The 23438-nt window shown below is 39.6% G+C and overlaps 1 long non-coding RNA gene across 1 annotated transcript in view; it reads left to right on the forward strand.

Annotated features, from left to right (window-relative positions):
- The first annotated feature begins 802 nt into the window (after positions 1 to 802).
- Positions 803 to 23438, forward strand: part of LOC143436042 (uncharacterized) — a 31067-nt gene continuing 8431 nt past the window's right edge. Inside the window, exon 1 of the long non-coding RNA XR_013106285.1 lies at positions 803 to 1082. This is a non-coding gene — a long non-coding RNA (uncharacterized LOC143436042). The remainder of the gene's footprint in view (positions 1083 to 23438) is intronic.

Consider the following 23438-nt stretch of genomic DNA (forward strand, 5'->3'; position numbering starts at 1 on the left):
GGCCCCTTCAAGGATATGACTTTGGAACTGTACACAGAATAATAAGAAGATCTTGCCATGAGAGTTGGACTAAAAGAAAGCAAACCTAGGTCAGGCATAGTGACACAGCCTTTAATCCCAGCACTCAGGAGGCAGAGTTAGACTAATCTCTATAAATTTGAATCCAGCTTTGTCTACACAGTGAGCTCCAGGCCAGTCAGGGCTACATAGTGATACTCTGGAGAGAACAGGAGTGGGAACAGCAAACCCAGACTGAAGAACAGCAAGTACAAAGGTCTGGACTGCTTGGCCAAGAAACCAAAAATGTTTCTGGCCCATATTCTATGCTTATTTCTGATCTTTCTTTCTTTCTTTCTTTCTTTCTTTCTTTCTTTCTTTCTTTCTCTCTCTCTCTCTCTCTCTCTCTCTCTCTCTCTCTCTCTCTCTCTCTCTCTCCTTCCCTCTTTCTCTCTCCTTTTCTGTCTTTCTCTCTCCCTCTCCTGTGTGTGTGTGTGTGTGTGTGTGTGTGTGACAGAGAGAGATCCCATTTAAAGCTGAAAATTACATATTACAAGATCTCCAGTTCTCTGCACATTGACTAGTTGTGAGCCCTTGCACTAGTCACCACTGCAAAAAGAAGCGCACCCCCCCCCCCGATGACAGTGAGAGACAGATAAATCTATAAAAATAAAGAGAAGAACAACTTACATACACTTTCATACTATGGCCATTTAACAGAATAATTGCATTAGTGTCTCGGTTAGGGCTCATGATATAACCAGATATACTTTGTACTTCCGTAACAGGGGCAGAAAGATTATATGGATCCCTGTGGTAACATTATTTGGTGGACATGATGGAGCTGTAGCACTCAGGAAATGACAACAGCTGGGACTGCCTATCAAGACTTGCACAAGACCAAGCCAGCCAAATTCCCAGCGTGAGTAGGGAAAGGAATAAGTAAGTGTCACTCATAGCCAAGGAGCCATTGACAATGAATGACGGCTGAGTGGAGAAAGAGTAAACTGTCTTCAGGAACTGTACCTTGAGTGGCATCCCATGCCCCACTAGATGACTCTACACCCATGCTTGCACAGGAATTAGTAAGTATCCTCAGTGGTTTCTTTTTGTTTGCTTGTTTGTTTGTTTAGAGCACATGGATTTGAGAGTGAAAATGGAGGCAGAATATAAGGGAGAAATTGGGAAGAAGAGAATGGGGGGTGGATTTGTTCAAAACACATTATCGGTATGTATGAAATTCTCAATAAAAATAGAAAAAGAGAACACATCTGGAACAGAGGCTTCTGGGAAAGCTGGGCTAGTGAGACCTGGCATCTTCACACCATGTTCCAAAAAATATGTGAGATGGTAGCGACAGTTTGGAAACAATATCTTAGTAAAACTTACAGGAGGTATCCTGATTAATTCTTAGCAAACCTTCCTTAATGTACTCCAATGACCCTGAGGTCAGATGATGGCCCCGTGACGCCCTACTGACTTAGTGGTGGAACCCAATCTCTGCATCATGACGCAATCCCAGATTCCAGGCCTGGTCTCTTCTGGGAAGTCCTGGATAGATTTTTCAGAGATGCAAGCAACGATGTTCCAGGAATCGTCTGTGATAAAATGCTAAGACGTTTCCACTTATTAGACCCCGCTCGCCTTGCGCAAGAGGCAAAGTTGAAAGTAAAAGTTGAATGTTCCCAATTGACACCAAAAGCAGAGGGCCATGCTGCTCAGTTGTGTGGTGAACTACCCACTTGGCCTCCTCCCAGGCTTGTCTACTCACATACAGTTTTCAATATTTTGTAATCCCACTGTAGAAATGTAACTAGACAAAGTTGAATTTCACCAGCACCTTTTAATGTTCCCCATAAAAGACACTCTAGAAAAAAAAAGCCTAAATTTTTTTTTAGCCAATATTGGTTTCATTGATGTTTTAAACAATATTTAATATTTCAGGTAATGTACACTTGGATTTTCCATATTGTAAAACTAAAGTATTACAGAGGGGGAGGTTGACTCTTCGAATACTTCTCTTATCTCCAGTAGTCACTATTACTAGCTGATGGCTTCTATAGAACTATGAGTATGCCTGTGTCGTGGGAAAAATTCAGATTGTTTTTCTTTTACCCGAGGCACCATGGCAAATGCCACTAAGGAGAATTGTAGGAGTATCTGCACTGTAAGCATTATAAAGAAAAAGCTCCACATGTGCCAACCAATAGTAGAATGGTTGAATGCACTGTTGCAAGGTTCAAAATGTGGGATTCTATGCCGTTGTGCAAGAGACATTGCTGTGTGTTTTATTCCAGGAATCCACAGAAACAGGATCATTAGAGGAGAGAAAGGGAAGGAGAGAGAGAGAGAGGAGAAAGAGAAAGAGAGAGAGAAAGAGAGAGAGAGAGAGAGAGAGAGAGAGAGAGAGAGAGAGAGAATATATAGATAGATGGCAGAAGGGTAAATAGATAGATGATGATGATAGATAGATAGATAGATAGATAGATAGATAGATAGATAGATAGATACTGAGATACAGAGATACAGAGATACAGAGATTTTGTGTGTATGTGTGTGTGTAATTAATTCATTCATTGATGGAAGTTGAAATGTCCCACAGACTTCTAATGCTACCTACATATCCAGAAACTCTACAGTTTAAAGGTTTGATGGCTGAGGAGACTATGATGCATATTCAAGGTGATAGGTGAAGGTTTGAGTACCAAAAGTGCCTAGCATGAGGGCCAGCATTCCAGCCCAGGCTTTTAGGCAGAATGAATTAAATCTTACTGCAAGTTTTTGTTCCATTCATGCCCTCAACAGATTGCACAATGCCCACCCGATTTGAAGGCCATTTGCTTTACTGGGTCCACTACCAATTCAAATGCTACTCTCTTCTAGAAGCATCCTCACAGAGATACACAGAAAGAATGCTTGATTTGGTATCTTGCCATGCTATACATAAGTCAAGTTGACATAAAATTAACCATTCTGTTGAGTTGTCTTAATTTTTTAATGGATATAATTTCTCTAATCTTTCAGTAAAGCCTTGGGACATGCAGAGGGATACTAGTTACCTTCAACAAATTAATGTAACACGGGAACTAGCTACCCAGTCTTTAAGGTTGGTAAATCGGAGAGATACGGAATGAAAGAAAAGGTTCAGTTTAGCAAGGCAAGCATAGCAATCATGAGAACGTAGCAATCTTGCTGTAGTTCAAACAAACTGATAACATTCATGAAATAAGGATCAAAGGTAATCTTTAGAAGGCAGACAAAGCCTAAAAATCAGTCTACTTCAGCACACACAGCTATGGACATCCATGTGAGTGGTGGCTGGCTTCTGGAAACAGGGCTTGAGAGACAGGTCAGGACTCTGAGGCTTCTGAGAAAGGCAAGGGAGAACAAGCGATGTTATCAGGCACCATTATTCAATTTATTTATTGATGATTTGTTCATGTAGCATGAGACCCATTCCCCTCCAACTACAAATCCAGCTTTTCAGAAGGAAAGCACAGTTCTTGTATCGTATCAACCCAAAATAATCTGTCTACAGAGAATGACAAATGCAGAAGGAGCTAGAGAGCACTAAGTAAGACTATATTGAACAAGAGTCCATGCATGCTTTGCCAAGCAGGTACTGCAGCAGAAACCAGAGAAGCATGAGTTAGAGTCAGATAAATGGATGCAGAGTAATTCAGGAGGACACAGCTGGTTTTGAAATGTGAATAGGAAGATGGAACTCTGATGAAATGATTACTTCTATCAGCTGATCTTCCCTCCTTCCCTTGTGAAGAATAAAGAACTACTGTGCAAAGCACTGTGCAAGACATGAAGTACTGTGCAAAGCACTGTAAAAAGATCTGAACTACTGTGTAAAGTACTGGGCTAGATCTTGAACTACTGTGCAAAGCACTGTGCTAGAACCTAGAAAATAAGATGAACAAGTTTCCTGTCCTCATAAAGTTTATAGTCTACTCAAGTGAGGAAAGTATCAGGCATGCCATGAACATCATATATGTTGGTCATCATATATGAACATATATGACATATATATGTCAAAACATATATATGTGTGTCAAAACATATATATATATATATATATATATATATATATATATATATATATATATATGTCAAAAGCATGGAAATACATAAGGGTTTTAGGAACCTGGAGGGTCACTGTTGTTGGTTGTTGGTGTCTACTTGGGTTGGTCCAGAAGGATAGTATGTGAGGTTAGAGAGGTTGATAAGAGTAATGTCTTATAGGATTTTATAAATCAGAATGAGGAATTTCTATAAATTTAAAATGCAATGGGAAGACAACAAAGCCTTCATGCAGAAGATGAAATAAGGACACTTGGTAACAGAGACCAGCTTGCATACTTTTTTTTTTTTTTTTGAAATCCCACCATTGTTGACTCCAAGGATGGATTGGATGGATTGGATTGGAGGCAATATGGCACAGGATTATAAACTGGAATGCTGGTAGGCTAGCCCTCGTAGGATCAGAGCAATAGCAGTGGAATCACAAAGATGGCATATTAAGAGATATTTCAAAAACCAATCCAACATTTTGCTGGTGAATTAAGTGATGAAGAGCCAGGGGGAAGAAAGATTATTCCCCAGAAGATTGTGGGCCAGATGAAGAAGGCAGAAAGAAACAGTGCCTTTCACAGTAACCAACGGGCTTGGCAGTTACAACACTGCATTCCTTCTGAATATTTTAAAAAATTACTTTTCTTCTCATACTAAAGCTATGTTTGCATGACTGATGAACTAGAATGATACAAGTCTTAGGGAGTAATGTGTGATTTGTAAAGTCTAGCTGCTGTCCCTGTCCCCATCTAACTCTGTCACCTGCTGTCCTTATCCATTATTCTGTTACCCACTCATCTTACCACTTTTGAATATCTACTTGTACCACCTAGGATGTGGTAACTTAGAGATGTAAAATGGCTGACCACCTGGCTTGTGACTCTGCAGTGTGCTAAACTGTTCTTGTTTGATGAAATTATCCAAACTCTGCTTAGCAGATTAATTGTCTAGAATTGGTTGATCAGTATACTGGAAGCTGGATGATTTGACCATGGAAGACATATTCTATTGACTGCAAATCTGTTTCTTAAATACTCCTTACATAAGCATTTCAGAATTAGGGGGAAAGCAGTAGACTTTGTACAATGTTGGAAGTAAAATGATTGGAATATTGGTCCAGTCCCCCAGGCACCGTTGCAGCTTTGTGCATGTCTTGAATCCTCTGGCTCACCTTTGCAACGGAGTTTTATTTGGCTTCAGTGGATCTCTTCCTATACCTTCCCTGAGTCATGGGCTAGGCATACATGCTGCTCCATAGCAAAAGAGTCAGATGCAATGGAAGACAGACATGGATTTCATTTTGTCTCATTCTTCTTGCCCTGTGCTTAGCTTTTTTCTTTTGACCACCTGTCTTGCTTTAGGGACTTTAACAATAGCATCCATTGTAAAAGGAATGATCAACCATATAACTTCTTTAACAACTCTCCTCTGGGGCTGCTGGGAAATGGCCTTCAGTTGTGCAATACCTAAGCCCTGTATTCAATCCCTTCTTCTGCAGTTTCTAGGATGCCATCTAGGCTATGCAGGGGAGAAGTGGAGTAGGCAGCTGGTCCTGTGTCTCTCATCACATGTCAGGGTAGCCTGGGCTCCTTCACATGACAGCGAGACAATGTTAAGTTCAAAAAAGAAGATAATTTCCAAATTCTACATGTTTTATACTTGCCAGAGCAAATGTGACTTGCCAAGTAGAGAAACGATGTGGCCTGGCCCCACCCGAGGCAAGTTGAGAAAGATAGATGCAAACATATGAAATTATTGCCACAAACAAAATGTGTAACTAGTATGACATGGTGATGTTTGCTGACCAGAAATTAGAAGTAGAATGCCGGGCTCAAATACCCCAAGCCAGGACCCATCTGTGAGAATGTAGAAGCATAAATCTTCTTTAGCACTCTGAGATCCTTGCTTCTACTTAGATATATACCTAAAACCATAAAGTAATCAATAACACCTTACTCCCTAATGTATCCTTCTTCTGCCATGTGCGTTTCCTATAAGTTAGATTCTGTATTCTCACTCCAGAGGGCCCAAGCAAAGGACACCCTTAGTTCACTGTATCCTTCTAGCCCAGGACTTGTAAGTAATAGAGTTTAGAAGTGATGTTATGATGTGGTGAGTATTGAATTTGTGTCTGCCATCTAAAGACACAGAGGATACCTCAAGATGAGTTTTAACCAGTGTGTTGGCTAGTTTTATGTCAACTTGACATAGGCTGACATCAACTAAGAGGAAGGAACCTCATTTAAGAAAATGCATCCATAAGATCAGCCTGTAGAGAACCTTATAAGGTGTTTTCTTAATTAGTGAGTAATGGGGGAAGACCAAATCCATTATGGATGGTGCCACCTCTGGGCTGGTAGTCCTGAATTCTATAAGAAAGCAGGCTGAGCAAGCCATGAGGAACAAGTCAGTAAGCAGCATCTCTTCATGGTCTCTGCATTAGCTCCTGCCTCCAGGCTCTTTCCCCATTTGAGTTCCTGTCCTGACTTCCTTTGATGATGAACAGCAATATGGAAGTATAAGCCAAATATACCCTTTCCTTCCCAAGTTGTTTTGGTCGTGGTGTTCCATCCCAGCAATAGTAACCTTGACTCAGACAACCAGGTTAGAGTAATAGTTTGTTAGATGTAGACTGGACAAATTTCTTGCAAGAAAGGCTGTGTTTGAACTTGGCTTCTATTGCTTGCTTCCCTAGCCAACTAAAAAGTTGGAGCTGGAGGCTGGATCTCATATGACTTGTATCCTACACTGCTACATTTAGAGATACATGAGTAGTCCAAAAAAGATGGGTTTGAACTATTTATACACAATCAGGGGTGAGCTATGCATACAGAACCAGGGGTGAACTATGCATACACAACCAGGGGTGAGCTATGTATACAGAACCAGCCATGAACTATGTAGACAGAACAAGGGGTGAGCTATGCATGCACAACCAGGGGTGAACTATGCATACAGAACCAGGGGTGAGTCATTGGAACTTTTCTGATTATCACTTACATTGACTGTAAATAGATTATTCAGTTCTCAGAGAGTCTTACTCACAATGTACTTGAAAACAGTCTAAATTATTACAAATATCATGTGCACTTACTGTTTTTTTATTTTAGAATAAAATTAAATAAAATTTGTCTTTACATCCATGTAGGGTAGAAACCTATGTGGGTGTTATTAACAAGGTTTGAATGACAAAGACAGTAGTTTTCTTTTCACCTTGTAGAAAATACCATTAAACCATGGTTATATGAATAAGCAATGAAGTAGTGTGCAATGAAATATAGTTTATAATAGAGCTTACACAGCGAGTCAGAAATGTTTGATTTTGTTATGTTCATGGTATTTTTCAGGTTTTAAAACTCAATTCAAAATTCAGTCTTATTTTTGAAATTTTAATGTCAATTAAAGATGTCATTACAAAATCTGAAATTGGGTTAAAGTTAATTTTTCTTCTCAGTTTCATATTTTAGATAGAAAAACTAATGAAAAGGAGAAATTAGTAGTAGTTGTTGTTCTCCTCCTCCTTTCTCCTCCTCCTCTTCTTCTTCCTCCTCCTCCTCCTTCTAAAATCATATCCACTACCATTCTAGGTAACTAGAGATTTCTGATTTCTCAAAGTTCAAAGGCAGCAGTCCTGGTGGAATTTTTAAACTCTGGAATTTAAAAACTCTGGTCTTGGCTATTCTATTTCCTTGGAAGCATTTTGATAAACTCTAAAGAGGTCCTATACCTGATTTTCCCTTCCTGGCTGGCTCATCACTCCAGGAAGATACAGATACCTTTGCCTTTTGACCAACTGATCTTCTGTCTTCTCTTTTCTTATTTCCTTTTTTATTAGATATCTTCTTTATTTACATTCTTCCTGTGTATATAATAATTTTACATCATTTTTACTTCCTATTACTTCATTATTCCCCACTCCTCCTGCTGAAGTTGTTCTTCTTGTCAAAGACTCAGTCTCCTACTCTCACATCTGTGTGTGCGTATGTAACCTTCCTGAGTTTAAATATGTGTGATAAGTTACATATGGCAATGGGGGTGGAGGGATTATTTACTGAAGAATGGAAAACATCAGTGACTATAAAGAACATAACATCCTTTCTCTCAGGTACTGTCTGCAATCCCTCCTGGAGAGGCAGGGCCTCATGAACCCGCCCCCACGCTTCTGTGATAAGATGTTCACAGTCTCAGTCTGTGCAGGTCCTTGTGGTTAATAACCACTGCAGTGAACTTGTGAGCACATGGCTTAAGTCATGACTAGCAGACACTGTTCCATAGCACTAACCGCTGGCTTCCTGCCCCTCCCTTCATGATGTTTGCTGAGGAGGGAGATTGATATAGACATCACTTATTCTGTATACCCTGACCAATTTGGGTCTCTGTATTAACTGTTGTCTGCTTGGGGAAGGGAGCATCTCTCATGAAGGCTTCACTGATATGTGGGTATAATAATAGAAAGGGGGGTGGGAAGGAAGGTCTAAAGAGAGGACTTGGGAGACGGGATAACTAACATTGATGCTATATGAAAAGTCTATATGGAAGCCTACTATATTATAAGCTTATTAAAATTATCATAAAAGTGACCAGAGGCACTCTCTATGGCTGGTTCCAGAAGCCACAGGTAACAAAAATCCAAACGCCAAGTCTGAGATAGATTACTATGAGTTTGGCTAGGGAGGTCCCAGAGGTTCTCAAAACAACATAGTGGGTTGTTGTTGTTCTTGGCTACACAAAAGAACCTGATGGTAAGACCATTCCAATAAAGACTGTTTTAGTTTGCTTTCTGTGTCACTGTGATAAAACACTGACCACAAACAACTTGGGGTTGGGGGGTGGTTAGCTGGTTTATACTTCCAGGTCTCAGTCCATCATTGAGGGAATTTAGGGCTGGAACTAACAGGGACTAATATGGAAGCCACAGAGGAACATTTCTTGCTGTCTCATTCTCTCTGCTCATTGGCTTTTCTATTTAGCACAAATCCAGTGCCCAGGGTAGCATGGGGCACAGTGAGATAGGCCCTCTCACATAAATCAGAAATCAAGAAAATCCCTCACACGTATGAACACAGATAATCAGATGAAAGCAAACCCTCAGTTGAAGTTCTTTCTTCCCAGGTGACTTTAGACTTGAGTCAAGTTGAGGGCTAAAATAAACAATGGCAAAGACAGTACATGGAAAGACCAAGCTGGAACTGACCTGGGAGCTGCTCCCTTGCTGGCTATCTTTCATATGCCATAAGGTTCTATGCAAGCTATTAGAAGAGAGAAGTCATCCAGTTTTTCTCAGCCCTGAGCTCTGGGAGAGTCAGACTAGCTGGGTGTGCCTGTAGGTGCAAGAGCGGTATGAATATTATGAGTTAACTAGTTGCTTTGGGGATGGATTTGTTTTCAGGCAGCATTACTTGGTAGAATTCTTCACAGTTCCTATTGATAATGCTATTTGGTAAATAATTTTAAAATCCATGTGCCATGGAGTTTATGTAGAATTCAGAGGACAACTTTCAAAGTCAGTTCCTTCCTTCTATATGAGGATCGAGAGATCAACATTCGGGTCATCAGGGTTGCATAGGCTGCTCTCCTATCCAAGGAGCCAGCTTACCAGCTAAAGGATGTTTTTCTAAAGCCCCCAAAGAAAATAGTTTTCTAAAGTATTCTCTCAAGATAGGCTCTGTGGAGAGAGAGTCAACTCTTTCTCTCTTACAAATGTGATTTGCTTAATGGGTAGGGGTAGGAGTAGGAGAGGGTGAATTTACTTTCCTGGAATCAGAGAGAATATGGAGTATCCTTAGGTGTCTCCTTCCAGAGACTCCTGTGAAGAAGCTTCAGTTACCATTTTAGTTTCCTTGCAGACAATTTTGTATCTTTTCCCCTTTAAAATATGGGTTCAAGGAGTAAAATCAAATATATCTTCTTCATGATCATGCCAGGTTCTACATTTTCTTAAGCACTAAAGGTTTTCTTAGGTCTTAAAACAAGTGTCAAGGGTTTTAATTCTATTAAAATATGAAAGAACTCGATGTTCCAAAAACCAGACCACATGGTTGCCACTTAAAAGTACAAGTTTATAGCAAGTGGCTGAAACTTTTGGGTGATGCTGAAATGATTTTGTATAAGGGTACTGTTTCCAAATATTTTTCAGGATTCATTTGGGAATGATTAAGCTAATGTTACATCTTTTCAGTGTTATGAAAAAGATGACTTCCAATCGGAGAGAGATTTCACCAGATCACTAAGGAAATAAAACTGACCTGGTCTTCCCCGCCCTGGTATGGGAAAGGAATAGGCTTTTTGTTAATAGGGCATGTCAGGACACTCCAAGTGGCTGCTATGTGTCCAAAAAGAATGAGGAACATAGACCCTTGGGAGCATTTTGAAAAGTTTAGGAGTGACTTTTATTTAGAACAAGGGATTGCTATCATGCCCGTGACAACCTCAGAACTCTCAGAAGGCATGCCACCAGTTTGCTGCACGGTGCCAGCAAGGATATGCTTCATTGCATTATACAAATATACAAATGAGATGAAAAGGACTGGTTAGAACCATCTGGGAATGGATCAAGAGAAGAATCTGAAAGACTTAGTTGGCCAACAGATGAATAGGTATTGTGAGGACAGTGTGCCTGTTGGCAAGAACCTCAATGCATTTGCAAAACCCCATGCTGACAGGGAGGTCTTCAAAATATTTTATGGACTGGACGTACAGACTCTGGGTATTTTAACAGAAAGCCACTAACACGTGATGAAGAAACAGGTCATCTGAGATAGGACGTAAAAAGCGCCTAAGCAAAGCAGACAGAACAAATGAGTTACAATCCTCCAGGCTGGGCTACTTATTAGTTGAAGAGGAAAGAGATAAGGCTGGAGGAAAAGTTCTGGTTTTCATTGCTATTTGACATTTAAAGACCAGTTTCATTGACTGTAATACTGTTCATCCAGATTAATATGATATAAATCTTAAAGACATGCTGTTTGATGGACTCAGAGAGGGAGATTTTGTTTGTTGGAGGAGCATGTAAGCAAATAATTGCCATTATCAAGGAAGAATCTATTTCAAAATACCTGGGTACAAATCCTGGCTCGGGTACTGCCGTTTTATCTGATATAAGATTGTATAGATATGAACATTAAATATAATTGTAGATGTAGATTTATATATTGATATAGACATAAATATAAACAAATATAGATTTATATATTAATATGGATGTAAATATAGGCATTAGGTATAGATTTATATATTGATATAAAAGTGAATATTAGATGTAGATTTATATATTAATATAGATGTAAATATGAAGATTAGATATAGATTTAGACTAGAGATAGTTAGATTTAGATTAAATTTAGATAGAGATAAAGATAGATTTAGATTCAGATAGAGATAAAGAAAAAATAGATATAGATATATTTCTTATATAAAACATTTAGCATCTCAGTGCCTCAGTTTCCTTAGACCAGTGGCCCTCAATTTCCCTAACACTGTGACCCTTTAATAAAGTTCCTCATGCTCTGGTGACCCAGCCATAAAAGTATTTCATTATTACTTCATAACTGTAATTTTGTTACTGTTATAAATCATAATGTCAATATGTGAAATGCAGGATATCGGTTATCCAATCTCCAAAGGACTTGAGACTCACAAATTGAGAACCGCTGCCTTATGGGGTTGTAGTATCCATTTTTCCAGTCCTGTTAAAGCATGGAGAATGGAGCTATTATGTAAGTACGTATTTAGTTAATATTATCTATTAGTCTTATAACTACCACAATTATCATCATCTCTGTGAACCTGAATCTTTCAAAAATCTGAAACATATAGAATCTTGGTGACCAACAGCATGTGTATGTATATAAAGTAAACATTATGTCCAGTTGGCCTTCCATATCCACAAATTAAACCACAGCAATGGGATGGACCAAGAAATACAAAGTACTAAATATAACAATCATATAAATGGATCCAAGAACAGAAGTCAACAGTGCAGAAAAGGCTTTTATGAAAACCCATCATGGCTTCTGATTAAAAATTGCGAAGAAATGAGACAGAAGGAATTTCCATCTCTCCTCTCTTAAAGCTTATAGTCTGCATTTGGATTCTGGTAGTGCCATACCCATGTTCTATCTCTCACCTGATTACCTGTTCTCAGCACCACTCCTGGGTTTCTCTTTTTACCCCTCTGAAGCACCAGGGGGATTAGTTCTACTGCTTTCTCCTCTGACTTTTAATATCACTTGGATGGGAAGAGAGCCCAAACTCAACCCTGTGCTCTACTTCCCCTTAAGCCAGGCAGGTAGACCAGTCTGCCTAACATCCGTGTTGATCCTTAACAGCAGTTTCAAACTTAGTGCATCTTTTTCTTTCCATTATAAATACCAAGCCCCAAATCCTCAGCATTCCTTTGGCTCTCCACACCCTGGTTTGTTTTTTTTTTTTTTTTTTTCAGTTGGTATAATCATTCTCTCAGGTACTTCAGCAAAACTCTGAGAGTCACTTATAGATTTGTCTTTTAGTTTGGCACTGCACATTAATTCCACCAAGTTAGTTCTGCATCCAAAACCTATCTGGTCATTTTTTTCTCTCTCTCCATCTATTACATAGTTTAAGTCAACATTTTCTCTCCCTTAGATACCTACAGAACTATCCAGCGGTTTCTACATCATTGCTCCTAAGTCTAAATACATCCCTTCTGCAGTGGCAACTGTGAACATGGAAAGAATACAATAAGCATTTTGGGGCTGTGCTTGAAACACTTCAGGCTCTCCTCACTATCTACAGTGACCAGCGACCTTGGATCCCTATGTATAGGGCCCTCGTTTTCCTTCAGACCTCACTTATGACATGTTCTCCCCTTCCTCATTGCTTGCTGTGTCTCTAGTATATGATTGTCCTTTTTGCTCCCAGACTTGGACCTGCCTTCTCTGATGCTTTCACACCACATTCCGTTGTGCTCTTCTATTGAGAAATCACACAGAATACTCGGGTTTCTTCAGGGTTCTCTATTGGCAAACCATCACAGACTCAGTTGCAGGCAAATTTACCACTGACTCTTGGTATTTTTTTTCACCTTCTGCTCACATCTCCAAGTGTAAACAGATTCAGTGTCATCCACTCCTGTCCTCATCGGTCACATCCTGAGCATCTCCTTTATGTTGTGAATGAGATCCTGGGATCACACAATTGAGCTTATTAGAGATTTCTTAGAGATCTTAGGGAAGGAAACAAAAGTTCTTTAATAATTAACAAAAGTAAATATATAGCCATAATCAGTACCAAATGTTATGAAGGGAAAACAAAACTATCAGAAAAAGAGGTCATGGGACTTTTAATTATATGAGAAATTTATATGAGGCAGATTTCTCAAATAAATCATGCTCACCTTTTTGATCTCTAGTCTAACGTCTTCTCTGTCGCTGTCTTCAATGTCGACTATATAATCCTTTGGTCAGAGTTGAGCTATTCAGAAGCTTCTTGATCTTTTCTTTCTGTTTCTGGGAAGATTTTGTTCTATTCAACTATTTTTCTTACACAGCCCAGGCCACAGTGGCACAGACTCTCTTACCTCAATGAGCAACAATGAAAATGTCCCAGACACACCCACAGGACTCTTGGCACTTCGACCAGTTATGAGGCTCTGCATTAACTACTGACACCAGCAATAGGAAGATTCTCTGAGGAAGAGTGAGCACAGCATTAATCTATGGGTATAAACATTTAGAATGCTGTTTGATAGAGTGTCATTTTACTAAAACAATAGCAGTAGCTGCTTGATAGGGCCCCCAGGCCATGAATAAACTGACATTTTGATAAATATATAATGAATGACCATCTGGAACTCTCCTCAAACATGTCCATCATTTCCCTTTTGAAACCTCCCATCGGAAGAGGATTGTAATCTAGCAATTCATCTAAGTACACCAGCCTTTCTCTATTGGAGGAGGAAACCTGCAGAGTACAGAATACTCAAAAGCATTCTCCTGGCTTCATCAGGAAGAGACAGATGCCATTGACTATGACAAAAGAGTATGACCTCCCCTATACACACACACACACACACACACACACACACACACACGCGCACGCGCGCACACACACACACACACACACACACACACACGCACACGCACACGCACACGCACACGCACACGCACACAATGAGAGGCTGACCAAATCTTGGCAAAAGTAGAAATAGGCACTCAAAGCCATTCTAGTTGGAGGATATTGCATTTTTAAAACTTCTCCAGTAAAAGGGAGGTGAGATTGTGAATCACAGAAGACGACCCAGTTGATAGGATTCATCTTTCAGAAACAAAAGCAGTAAAGAAAATAATACGGAGGATACAAGTATAAATAACACAAAGATCGGGTTGTAATATGCCCTCTTATGAGACCCATGTGCTAAATAAATAAAAATAGTAAGTGCAGAGCCAAAAGGAAATGAAAGGTTGATTCTGGTAAGTAGCTATTATAGGTTTGCTATAAGCTGTCCCATACTGTGCATGTCCAGTACGTGCCTATTGATCTCAACTAGTCACAACAAAGGTATAAGACATGATTACTGAGGAGCTATACTTTCCTTTTTCTATAGTTGGCAGGTAGGTATTATACTCATTTTACATACACGACATAAAAACTCACCAAGATCAAGTGAGCATTTCAGAGTCCCCCCTCTCGTAAGTGACTGAACTTACATTTAAACCCAGAGCAGCCAAACCCAACCTGCTTCATTCACTAAGTTATCCCAGAGTCTGAACGGATGTAAGCTTTCCTTCTCTGAAGAGAACTGGGCAGCCAGTTGTGAATTTCTGAACATCAATTCACAACCAGAGTCTCTTGTTTATTTAATTCACCTAATAATGCATTTAATCATGTCAAAAAGATTTTGAGCCCACAAGGCTTTTGAAAATAACCACAGGAAAAAGTCCCTCACCTACAGTGGGTAGACTCAGCCTCAGTACTGGCCCAGGGTAAACTGTGAGGGGGAAATTACCTAACAGCTAAGCTGTAGTTCCTCAGCCTACAATTCCTCATCCTGGTGTCAATCAATGTGCACTTAGCCCAGCAACTGTGTACAACTCTACGGTTGGATGTTCCTCTCCATTCTTCATCCAGCCCCATGGCTCAGAGCTTGCAGGAGAGAGCTCAAGAGAGCTTGCAGGTAAAACTCTGGTCCATCATCTCATTTCATGTTTGAGATGGTAGATGTTCTAACCCTGGGGAACCCACTTCCAGATAGACACTGAGAGAACTGACAAGTATTCTCTGACGGCAAGAAATCCAGAAGGCAGCTTTGTAACTTGGAAACTGCTTATGCACCATGCTAGGATCTGGCTAAGCCGGGGTTTCCTAGATACAGCCAAACTAAGCTCCATCTGCTCTAGATGGATACAGCAAGTGATACGTCTTTATGTGTGCTCAGGGATAAGGTCCTTGGACAGGCCATGTATGAGGTGCCAGAGAGCCTTAAGAAAGGGCTGCTTCTATCTGTTAGTGTAGAGCAGAAGGCAGTGCCAGGAATGGCTTCATTGAGGAAGGAAGCATTATCTCTTACATGGAGATTTTCTTGGTTTCTCAGATTCACATGTACTACCTTGTCTCACCACACAAAAGCAATAATGTCTTTCCAAAGCCATAAAGATGCATGTTTGTTTTCCACTGTGTTTTCTAAGGGCTTCTGAGTAGATGACACAAATTTTAGTCTTCAAGACTGTGCATGATCAAGACGTTGGCCTCTTTCCTCCTTTCACAGGTCTGAAACCCTAGTTCCCACTCCTACACTCTAGCTATTCTGGTTTTTCTTATGCTTATGTGAGTATTCTTTTGAAATATCATACTCATAACAAACTAAGTATGTAGGCCTTCAAAATATTTACTGTTGGGAAAGAATCTAACAGCATCCATGAAATGTTGAAGTGTGTATTCCTGAGGCTCATCTGTGGACCCTGCAGCTTCTTCTTTGAGCTTGGACTGGACTAAGCTCTGTATCAACTACTGAGGGGTGTTTATTCCTCTTAGCTGGAGGCCTGCCCCCACCTGCATCCCGCGTGCACACACAGGGGCTTCTCTGCTTCATTTTCCTTTCTGTCTTCCGCCACTCAGTAAACGAATCATTTTATTTATTTGGGTCAACTCATCTTCATAATTACAAAGTCAGTTCCCCAAAGTCAGGAACTCTATTTCTTTTTTCCCCAAGAGCCCAGTACAGTGTTTAGCAAAGATTAAAGGCACAATAACAAACGATCAAATAGGAGAGATGCAGAGATTACAGTAAGAGTTCAAGACTCTACCTTAATTTTCTAATCACATAAAAAACTAGATTTGTTGTTGGCAAAAGTTTAGGGCGTTAGGCACTAAAATACTGTTCTAGCGTGACTTCTTAAGTCCTTGGTTCATATGACATCAGCTCACTGTAATGTTTGAGGATTCGGGGAACACATTTATCCCTATGTGGATTACTTAAAAAAATTAAAGTAACTCTTGGCATTTTGACTTTGTTTTCATTAAGGTTCTTTGATTTTTCTTTAACAGCCAATTGTCTGGCCATCCTAAAACCATTTTAAACACAGTCATAATGTATTTATAGAACTGCAAATGTAAATTTATGCTGTCATAGATTTTCAACAGGGAGTCCCTATGAAGCTGTAAAAATCCATGTTTGTGGCTTGGCTGTCGGAAACCCCAACCAATACCTTGTTGTGTGCCTTGTAAACCTTAAAAGACCTTTTACCAGCTTTAAACATGACCTATGGCCTAATAAAACTCCTATACAATCCCCAAGGAAGCCATAAATGTGGCAAACTTCCTCTCCATCTGGTAGGATTATCACATAGCTTTCCCTTGTAAGGTTTCTGGAGATGCTGAGAATTCTGTCATGTTCCTAAATACAGATGAAGGAGGGTCACAACCTGAGTGGTAGATATCTTCAGACCTGGGGTAAAGAGAAGCAACCTGAGTATAGATATTTGGCTTGAAGAAGTCTTCCCACTGTATATTTCCGGTCTCATGTACTTCAATCTTAGTTTAGAACAGAATGAATAACACAGCTTAGATGACAGGATCCAAGACACACAAAGTGATCAGCAAATGGTCTCAGCCAATGGTAGCAATTAACAATATTTGCATGACACTTGTATTGTGTTGCTTAATTCACTGTATTAAAATCTGAATTTTATGTCTGACTCCAGCCAGTTCACTAAAGGCCAGGGATTGACTTCCAAAGTATCTGGAATTGGCAAATTGCCTAGAATGTATTTGTTACTCAAGCCATGTAGGGTAAAGAAGACAGCATTGGCTCCTGAATCCCACTTATCACTGATTAGCTGTGAAACACTGGGTAACTTTGCTGGTCCCTCCCAGGCCTTACTGTCCTCATTTGTAAGAGGAAGAGGTTGGGCTTTACGGTCTCTAAGGCCTCTTCCAGTTCTAACATTCCATGGCTCTGTAAAGAAGTATTGTTAGGGAAGGTTATTAGGACACTAGAGCTAGTTTCCATTTCCCACTGCTTGTCCTGTGTCCTCCACAAAGACAAATTGGCCAAGCTGATTTACAAGCAATCTGACTGGTTGTCCTGCAGTTATGAAGATCCCATGGTACATTTTTAGGTTTATTTACAACCCAGAAAGCATGCTGGGACATAGATATAGAATTTATTCAGGTATGGCCCTGGTCACTTTGGTCCGTACTACTTGCTAATAGCCCACGTATGGCCATGGAAACAAACAATGATAGTTACCCAATTATTACTTAACAGTTTACTATAGAAGAAATGGCTTTGTTAGTTTTGACAAGAAATTGTCTGTCTGCCTACCAAGTGCCAAATACTGGTTACATCCTGGAGAGACGGAAACACAATGTGAAAAATTAAAATCTGCTATGATTATAGAATGCTAACTATAACACAGATATTTATTCAAAGACAAGTTAAAATTTTCCACATAAAAGTAGCTATGTATAGATATCCATGGCTGGGGTCCCTAGGCTCAATCTGCTGGTTGGCTGTGAGTATCTGCATCTGTATTGATCAGGTGCTAGTAGAACCTCTCAGGGAACAGCCATACTAGGCTCCTGCCAGCATGCACTTCTTGGCATCAAGAAGTGTGGGGATTTTGGATCTGCAAATGGGATGGATCCCTAGGTAGGGCGGCCTTTCCTTCAGTCTCTGTTTTTTCTTTTTCTCCTGGTTTTCCTTTGGACAGGATCATTTCTGTGTTAACAATTTTGAGATGCATAGGTGGTCCCATCCTTCAACTGGGGGCTATGCCTTTCTACTGGAGGTGGTTTCTACAGTTTGTGTTTCCCTTTCTTGAATATTTAGGCTAAAGTCGTTGTCATTGAGTCCTTGTATCCTCTCACTTCCCTGGAGTCTGGGACTTTCTAGTGGCTTCCCTAAGTTCTCCATCTCCCACTACTACATGTTTCTATTCAATTTTTTGACCCTCTGTATTTCTCTCCTGTCCCTTCCAATACCTGACCCTGCATCCCTTTTTCACTCCTCCTCCTCCTTCATCCCTCCCTGGTCCCTTCTTCCCTTTAGCTCCTGAAGAAGGTCTTCCTTCTTCTTAAGCTCCATATGGTTTGTGTGTTGTAGTGTAGGTATTCTGAGCTTTTGGGCTAATATTTACTTATCAGTGATGAGTACATACTATGTGTGTTCTTTCATGTCTGGGCTATCTCACTCAGGATGATATTTTCTAGTTCTATCTACTTGCTTGCAAATTTTGTGAAGTCATTGTTTTTCATTGCTGAGTAGTACTCCATTGTGTAAATGTACCACATTTTCTGTATCCATTCTTCTGTTGAGAGACATCTGTGTTGTTTCCAGCTTCTGGCTATTATAAATAAGGCTGCTATAAACATCATAAAACATATGTCCTTGTCATATGTGGGAGCATCTTTTGGCTATATGCCCAGTAGTGGTATAGCTGGGTCTGCAGGTAGAACTATTTCCAATTTTCTAAAGAACTGCCAGATTGATTTCCAAATCAGCTTGCGGTCCCATCAACAGTGGAGGTGTGTTCCTCTTTCTCCACATCCTTGCCAATATCTGCTGTCACCTGACTTTTTGATCTTGGCCATTTTGACTGGTGTGAGGTGAAATCTCAGGGTCCTTTTGATTTGCATTTCCCCGATGACTTAGGATATTGAACATTTCTTTAAGTGCTCAGCCATTTGAGATTCTTTAGTTGAGAATTCTTTGTTTAGCTCTTTACCCCATTTTTAATAGGATTATTTGGTTCTCTGGAGTCTAAATTCTGGAGCAGAGGATGACCTTTTCTGACATTAATGGGAGGGAGGGAGGTTTAATGCCTCAGGGTAGGAGGATGCTAGAGGGGTGAGGCAGGAGTGGGTGAGTGATTAGAGGAGCACCCTCATAGACACAAAGGAGAGGAGGGAGAGGAGCGAGAGGATGGGGGAGTTGTGAAGGGGTAACCGGGAAAGGGAATATCATTTGAAATGCAAACGAGTAAAATGATTAATTAAGAAAAAAAATCCAGCTTGCAGATTACCCGGACTTGGCCATTTTTTTTTAAATTCATGGTTGTACTTGATCTTGATGTGTGAAACAAAAATGAAGAAGAATGTTTATTTTTGTGATTGGCAAAGAATGAATAAATGGTAACAGTTACTAAATACCAGATGCTAGGAATAGATGATAACGGTTAGCATGCAGTACGGTAACTGCATGCCAGGTGCTAAGTCAAACTTTGCACACACTGTTTGTTTCTATCACAACTCGAAGATGCTGGTACTATAATTAGATTCAATTTCTTTTAAGATAAGTGATCAGTGGTATAAAGAATGTAAGAAAACTGCCCAAGTTCACAGCTACTGATAATAACATAACTTGACTTTTAAGTCCAAGCTGCATCATTAAGTCCCTGGGTCAGGTGATAATTGAGATACTCTAGAAATTCTTTCCATTCTCAACAGAGTTAATTCTCATAGCTGAAATTTGGAATTCTCTCCTTCGATTTCCTTCTTACGATGAATAGAAAAAGCTCGTGTGTCCTGTATTTTTATCAACCCAAATTGTATTGATCAATGCCTGCATGCATCTAGAGAGGATGTGTATGGTTCAAAATTGAGCAACTATCAAGCTTCTTGGAAAATATAAAATACAATGGTTTCTGCTTCAAAGACTTTGAACGTATATTCTACAAGATAATTACACAAATAGAGAATGATATCAAGGAATTATGAGGCACAAAACTAAATTAAAGTCATGGTGGCTTAGGTGATTCATATACTACCATACTGTTCTAGTTCCATGACATAGATATACTGGCCAAATGTAAACAAAGCAAAGCAAAAGTACATAGCTAACCTGTATTCTAAGAAGGCAACATTCTGGTGAACTTGAAATAGAAGAGAGATATAAAAAATAAACAACACTGGACTCAGAGTGTTGAAACTTATAACAACAGCCAGCACTCTGCCTCCTATAGGTTAACAACGTGCAGTAGGCCCATTCAAAATGAAGGGTTAGAACAAATTTTCCAGTTACCAAGAACTATCTTAAAATATGCTGGAACATGCTGCTTATTATGGAACATTGGAATTTGAAATAAGAAAGAAAGCATAGAATCAGCATTACTGCCAGAAATGAAAAGCCACCATCACTTTGGGATCACATGGATTGGTTGGTGAAGGATCCAAGAATACTATTGTTCAGAATGTCCACATCAACACTTGTAGAATGGCCCATTCTTAAATTTCAAATTAGTGGTCATACTGGTGCTCCGGAAGCCAAGAGATATGGGTACATAGATACCACAAAATGACAAAAGTCAAAGAGGTAAGGGGATATGGTGATGAAGAGGAACTGAAGTGGAAACATCTGTATTCTTTGGAAAGCCAGCAATGTCAAAGAACATTTTGCCAAAGCAGACACAGGTGAAAGGACGTTCTACTAAAGCAAACACATGAAAGGACACAAGATGTTAAGAAGGACCCAGCAGACAGTGAATGATGCTGGATGGTATTGGTACACCTTGCCATTCCTTAATGATCATTGTTTGTCATGACTTCATAGTAAGATATGAACCAAAAATCTTCCAGTAATATTCTGGAAGCTTCTTGCTGCTTCTGAAGACTCTGGAAGATTGGCAGAGATGTCAGCTGATACAGACTCATGTGGAGTTTTGCTGAGGAAAGACCAGTGGAGGGACACGTGATGTTTGGAGGCAGTATAAATAGGACTCAACGGACAGTGGTGAAGAAGCTTTGCAATGCATCATTGGTCTCTTTTCTTCACTGATCTTCACTTCATTGAGAGGCACGGCAGTGAACTTCTCCTTGCATCCCTGCTGGTCCTGGTTGTTCCTACTGACTCATGCCAATTCAGCAGAGACATGGATGTTTCTGCTAGGTCATGCCACTGTGGCTGATTTGTGTTTGCTATCCTGACACTACTGAACTGGACTTCTGACAACGCAGATTGGATTTGCTCCAAAGAACTATGTCTAAGCAGGTCCACATCCCTTGTATCTTAATAACCTTTCTCTTCTACTACCTATGGTGGGCTAGAAGGGAAGTTAAAGCATTTAAGAACCCTTATCAAAAGTAGGCTTAGAAAAATCGAAGCCTACAAGGAACTTCTCATCCCAGAGTCTGGTTGAAGCCTCTTGTCAGCTGAGAGTCAAGTCCCAGTGCAATTAGCAATATTTTCTGTGAAAAACTTCCTCCACAGAGACAATATTCTAATTATATAAACACATGTCAAATAAGAATGCTAAAATAGCAATGAATCATACTCAGGACCTAAGTGTCTATGGTCTTTCTCCTCTCCCAGCTGTAAACTTTCAATTTTCTAGGAATCTCTCAAGAAATCCCACTTACAGTAAAAGACATGTCTTAAAACTCCTTGTGCAATACTTGTAAGGTTTTATGGTTTTATGGTATCAGCTTATTCTCATATCCAAGTTGTTTTCAGGGCAACCTATAATCTTGCTTATGAAAATGTAGCCCAAGAGGCATAAAACTGTACCTATGGCTACTCCTTAGACACTTAAGCATGACTCTACTTTGGGAAGCCCACACCCAGGCTTGGAACACCATGTATTTTTCCCCAACTCTTTCTTTTTATTAAACCACATGCATAAATCAATGTTACATTTTATTCTTCATAAATTCCAGGTCTGCTTCATACTAACTTCTCATGAAATTCCTCTCTGTGACAAAGTCAATAATCTCTGAATAGAAATCTTCAGCTGCTCCAGATATCAGCATGGTGTTGTGTTTCCAGCCTGTGTCCTTTTCTTGGCTGACAGAAAGAAACAAAAATCTTCCCCATTTCAGCATCTCAAACCACTTAAATAAGTCTAACAATATTCAAGCGTGAATTAATTTATTTAATACTCATTGCTAAACTCCCTTTAAGTCACCTTCCCTACCATAGACTCTAGAATAAGAAATACAGGTGACCACTGCTTCCCTTGCAGCTATGGCAAGCACATGATACTGTCCTAGCCACTGAGAAAAATGCAGTTCTCAAAGAAGACATGTTTCTCCTAGAGGGGGAAACAAAGACAACTCCCCCTTAGAGGAAAGCTCTTATAATTTTTATTGATTTTCATGTGTGGAAAGCACGCATAAATCGGACAGGCACGTATCTATCTGTGAACTGCAAAAGCCTACTGGAATAAGCAAACTAAGGAGTTGGAACAGTTTCTTTGTTTTGGGTTGTTTTTAATGAAAACTTAAAGGGTAAGGGACAAATGCAGATGCTCCAACAAACTTCAGAAAGAAGGTTTTTGAAAAAGAGAATGGAACAATAGCAAAAAAAAAAAACAACATTTAAAAGTTACTAATTGTGTTGGGGAGATAGCTTAGTCAGGAGGGTGTTGGTTGCACAGTCATTAGGACACAAGTGTAGACATGCCATTTTAGCATTTTAATTTGCTTTCTTTATTGAAACAGGATACAAAGCAAACTTTTATTTGATTACTTAGCATCCATGAATCTCATTTGGTTTAGATCTTCGGCACATTTTAAAATTAAGTTTTCAGTTTTCTTATTATTTAGCTTTAAGGGATTTTGTATAATTTGTACTTTACCTGGCAATTATTTGCAAATATTTCTCCCCGAGTCTATGGAGTATTCTTATTATATCAGCACATAGACGGTTTTGGTGGAAAATGCCACTAAACTTTTAAAATTCATCCAAAGGGCTAATTCATACAAAGTAGAGCACGGTGTTATCATCTCATCCAACTTGGAAAGTTTGTGTATAAAACTTATCCTGTTGAGGACAGAGATAATCTATTTCCTTATTTTGATGAGTCCAGGGCTAACAGAGTTTAGCATAGAATGGAGATTTGATTCACATGCTTAAACAAAAATCATTCTGACCATCTCATTTAATGAAA

Source organism: Arvicanthis niloticus, chromosome 22 (assembly GCF_011762505.2).
Source record: "Arvicanthis niloticus isolate mArvNil1 chromosome 22, mArvNil1.pat.X, whole genome shotgun sequence".
Taxonomy (NCBI): Eukaryota; Metazoa; Chordata; class Mammalia; order Rodentia; family Muridae; genus Arvicanthis; species Arvicanthis niloticus.